Genomic DNA, 5,697 nt, shown 5'->3' on the forward strand with positions numbered 1-5,697 from the left:
AAAGGAAGGAATATATAGCTTTATAAGAAAATTATTGCTTGATTGAAGCATTCAGTAAGGTTGAATGAGCTAGCACAGGAGAACAACCCTAGATCTCCACAGTTTATACCGTGAATGAGAAGACAAAAACAACAATTTACCAATGAAGCATAAAGTAGCGTGATGCTACAGTGACCAAATATTTTGTTACAGATTTTATAGCCAGATTTTAATTTTTAATCCATGCAATTTCAAATATGCAATTTGACAATTATTAAGAAAGCTTGGGGCTAAGGAGATGGATTACTAGTTAACAGTGCCCGTGGCTCTTGCAGAGGATTTGAATTTGGTCCTCAGTAATCAGGTTGAGTGGCTCATAAATGCCTGTGACACCACGTAGGGGAATTTGCTACTCTATTCTTGCCTCCAGAGGCACCAACTCCCACGTGTGCATATTCACACATAAACCATAAAAAATAGACTATAAAACATTTAAGAAAAATTATCCAATATTATCCTAATAGCTTTCTGTTGGATAAGCACTGCCTTTGTTTTGTCAAGAGCTAGTAGGACCCTGAGGGGAGAACAAACTGACCTTAGTTATGGAGGGATCTCTGCACCCATTCTAATAGTATGGTTGGTTTCCCTCTGTTCTCTGGAAATACTGGTATTAATTTACATCCTTGTAGTTAGTGTACTGGCCATTTATGAAGCAATGCTATGTGCTCATTTAAATGTCTCACTGATGGTAAAAGTTTTTTATATACTCTACAGCTGTGCACTCATGTTTTGCTTAAAGGAGAAAGTATCTTTCTCAAAATTAATTGGCATAAATCAGAGCCCATTGGCCAGCTTTAGCATTCATACATCAGTATCTGTAAGTCCCACTTAAAGGATTCTCAGTCCTCTTAGCCTCCAATCTGAGCTATTCAAGCCATATGAATACCAGATGAAACAGGGCCTTATCTTACCCTGCTGTACCTACTTGAAAATGAATGAGTGCTAAATTTTGTTTTGCCTAGGAGCTAAATGCAAATTGCCTAGAAGCCTTGATGTAGACTCCAGACAAGATAACGCGACTAACTGAGAAGATTTAACACCACCTGTTGACACTTTTATGAGACTCAACTAGAATGCTATTTCTTTCTAATTTGTATTGCATTCTTGAAATACATATGGATTAAATAAGATGATTTTTATATGTATACTACTTAAGTTTTATCATTCTTCCCAAGCAGGGTTGGTAATTGCCATGTAGACTGATAGATCTGAATTTTTAATAATTCAAAATCAAAAATAAGCCATGCCCATCAACTAACCATCTGATCATTGCCCATAATACCATGTCCTTCTGACATCAAACTTGAAACATGTTTAAAATTACATTAAACATGATAAAATAAAGTTTTAGCATGAGTGACTATATGGTTCTTTCACATCTAGAGTTCAATGTAGTAAACTCTACCTTAAAATATTGAGGCAAGAAAACTATTATGTTCCTGTTTTCTTAGAAAGCTAGAAACCCTATTGAGAAAACAAAATCCTGACCCTGACAAAACAAGTCCTGAGAGGGAAACAAAACATACGTCTGTGCTGTTCTTTGATCAGGGCGGTAGAAAAAAAAACAGCGCCTCTACTGGAGACCGTTTGAAATGGGTCTTTGACTGACAGATGAGCAAACCTCTCTATTGTCACACATGTGAAAGAACAAAACTGAAGAAGAGCTCAGGATAAACACATATGTGTCCAATGCTTAGGGGAGGTGACACCACATTCTCAGACCTTGGTTGATTACAGGAAGACATATAGAAGTAGCCATCGCTATCAACAGCTTCCCTCGTCTGAAAAGAACTCCTACACTTCCACTTCTTTTTTGAAAAGCTCTATGCGTCCTTTACTTAGGCTTGCCATCATGCTGCCTAATATTCCCATTTTCCCTGTAACTGAGGCCTGTGAGAGCTTTCCAATTATGGGGATCAATATAAACTTTTTCTTTCATTTTTCAAATATTTTGAAATTAGATTCTTTTTAAATATAATATATTCTGATTATGGTCCCTCCTCTCCCCCAACTCCTCCCAGAACCTCTCCACACCACCTCAAACCTGAATCCACACTTTCTCTCTCTCTCATCAGGATATAAATAGGCATCTAAAAAGTAATAATAATAATAATAATAATAATAATAATAATTAGGTGCAATAAAAACAACAAAAAACAAAATAGGGCAAAGAAACACAGCAGAAGGAAAAAATGAATCAAATAATTTATAAAAATTTTTATCAATGGAGACACACATATTCACCCACTGAAATTTCATAAAAAATATAAAACCAGAAACCATAATATAGGTCCCAACAAGGACCTATAAGTTTAAAGTAAATTGTACTGATAAACATTATGAGTCAAAGAACTTCCAGAGATGCCACTGTGTTTGGTTTGTGTTGGCCATCTACTGCAGCTCATGAGACATGGCCTTAAGAGCACTTTGAACACTCAGGGAAATTCGGTTGAAGAAAATTAATTTTTCATTAGCAAGTGGTTGTCAGTTGGAGACAGCTTTTGGGTTAGGGATGAGGACTTGTTATGTAGACATAAAACTTTTACCCAAACTCTCTTTTCCATTTTCAAAATTGCATCTCTCTCTCTCTCTCTCTCTCTCTCTCTCTCTCTCTCTCTCTCTCTCTCTCTCTCTGTGTGTGTGTGTGCATCTCTCTCTCTGTGCATCTCTCTCTCTGTGTGTGTGCATCTCTGTGTGTGTGTGTGTGTGTGCATCTCTCTCTCTGTGTGTATGTATATGTGTGTGTATGTATGTGTATGTGTGTGTGCATGTGTATGTGTGTATGTGTATATTTGTGTGTGTATGTATGTGTGCGTGTGTTTGTATGTCTTTGTTTGTTTATGTGTATGGACGTGCCATAGTGCTGTACAGAAGTCAGAGCATGCCCTGTGGCAATCTATGTTATAATTATATGTAACAATAAAGGATTCATGAATTTGAGAGGAAGTCTTGGGCACAGAAATCGTGGGAATAGGGAGAGGGAGGAACAAAATGACGTAATGTTATGAAAGTCTCAAAAAGTTAAAAAAATTGAAAATAAATTTATTCTTCTCCTTACATCCCTTCCCTCTCCGCTTGTCCATTCAGAACAAGAAACTCCTGGTGGGTTTTCTTCTTTCTTTCTTTCATTATTTTTGTTTACAGTCCAGTCTTTAACCTCCTGCTCTGCCCTCCCACAGTTCCTCATCCCATTCCTCCTCCCCACAGTCTCCAAGAATGTCCCACCCGTCACCCCACCCCCATGACCTGCACCCTCAGCCGGGACTCCCCACTCCTTGGAGCCTCAAATCTCTCTAGGAGTAGGTGCTTCTTATCCCACCGAGGCCAGGCCAGGCAGTCCTCTGCTGTATATATGTCAGGGACCTCATCTCAGCTGCTGTATGCTGCCTGGTTGGTGGCTCAGTGTCTGAGAGATCTCAGGGGTCCATGTTACCTGAGACTGCTGGTCTTCCTATGGGGTCGCCTTCCACCTCGGCTTCTTCCAGGCTTTCCCTGATACAACCACAGGGGTCCCTGTCTCCAGTTCTATGGCCGCGTGTAAGTTCTGTATCTGTCTCAGTCAGCTGGTGGGTTTTCAAAAATCCTGTCCTTCCACACAGTCTTCCTAAGTTGGCTAAAGGGTACGGTATATGTTCGTGCAAGCTGTTATAAGATGAGAGCGACTTATTTTATAAGTATTTCTGTGTCTGGTGGTTAGGAAAACAAGAACTGCAGCAAATCGGACCAAATTAAAATTAAGGTTTTGACCCGTGGTGCGGTCCCTTTTTAAGGCATACTTTGAACGCATGTCCACATCACAAAAAAAAGGCATAAATTGAAAAATTCAAATGTACATGACGATGAGAGGCTCTTTAAAATGCAGACGAGAGTGACAGGCTCTAGGCCAGTCGTTCTCAGCCTTCCTAACACCGCAACCCTTTAATATACGGTTCCTCGCGCTGTGGTGACCCCAATCATAAAATCATTCTTGTTGGTACTTCATAATTGTAATTTTGCTAGTGTTATGAATCCTGATGTAAATATTTTGGGACACAGGGGTTGGCCAAAGGGCTCACAACCCACAGGTTGAACCGCTGCTCTAAACGGTTGTTTTGAGCATCAGGGATGACACACGCTTGCTGAACTTTGCAGTCATTTCAGTTGACACTTTTGATCCTAAATCTCCTTTTCTTAAATAACCATAACAACTAACTGCTAAGCGGCTAGTTTAAACATCTAGCATAAATGTCATTAATTGTACAGAAATTACTGTGTGCTCATCTAGAACACTGGTTCTATACGAAACACTTAGAAAAGTTATGAAGCAAATTCACACACATATACAAATAAGAAAACCCAGGAGTGGGTTGGGGATTTAGCTCAGTGGTAGAGCGCTTGCCTAGGAAGCGCAAGGCCCTGGGTTTGGTCCCCAGCTCAAAAAAAAAAAAAAGAAAAGAAAAAAGAAAAAAGAAAAAGAAAAAAAAGAAAACCCAGGAGTCAGAATTACATATGCTCGATAATTTTCAGCAAAACATATATTAACAACTTAACTGTAATAGATTGTGCCATGACCAAGATGGCCTGGATCTACCTGAGGGTCGGAGAACACGTCAGTATTGGTGAGCACTGCCTCATCTGCTACTTTTCATGTTAAACAGATACAAAAAGGCTAATGTTCACATCATGAAACAAGAAATAATAAGACCTACCAATATATAATATAGGGGGCTATTTATTATAGCAATTATCATAACTTTTCTTTGGCCCCTATATTTGATTCTACCAAAGTATCTTGAGAAACTCAAGCCGTAGCTTCATAAAGACACTAAAAGCAATGAATGATACAAAATGCATTTTGTCATTAATGAAAGTGGTATACTTTGGTCAGTGAGCCTAAATGAGAGAAGCAATGATTGAAGAAGTTGTATCTATGAATACATACTTTATGCAGATAGTCCAAACCATGTTGAGTCTTCTGAATAAACTGCAGAATTACATGTGCGGTATCTTACCAACCTTTAAAATATTACTCAGTGCATGTGACCCATTATACTGATGTCTAATACCTTAAAGAGCACACATATAACTCTTTTAGTTTCAAAAATATTGACAACATTTTATGAAAGCATCATAAATGTGTAATGTAATTTAAGGAACATAAATTCCTAATCCCTGGACTACAGATTATTAAACCATTACAATACAGATAACTTACCTACATACATAGGTTTAAGACCAGTTTTGGTAAGCGATTAGGAAAAATAATTAAGGCCATGTTAGTTTGTATCGATATCTGTCTTCCTATGCTGTCTTTAAAATTAAATTTTATGATACATTTGGAAGCCTGTATAACTTTCCAATCGACGCTATAGCTCATGACTAGAAACTGGTCATAGAATGACACCAGTTGACACTCCTTGGTTACAGAGCATGAATTCTGAGTGTCAGAACTAGAACCAGGAGTTGGCAGTGTTCCACTCTGGAGACCTCGTCTTCGCTGTCCCTTTAGGAGCGAGCTGTGGGCCTTCCTCTCTATATAAAGTCCCACACGTTCAACCTCAGCCCCGCCTGACCTTTGGCCTCACTGGCACTGTCTGATAAGAACGCTGTGGTTACATCAACCCACCTAGAACTTTGAAGATAAAGTTCTTAGGGGTTTTCCTTCAGTTAAGCACGTTG

Source organism: Rattus norvegicus, chromosome 9 (genome assembly GCF_036323735.1).
Source record: "Rattus norvegicus strain BN/NHsdMcwi chromosome 9, GRCr8, whole genome shotgun sequence".
NCBI classification, from domain to species: domain Eukaryota; kingdom Metazoa; phylum Chordata; class Mammalia; order Rodentia; family Muridae; genus Rattus; species Rattus norvegicus.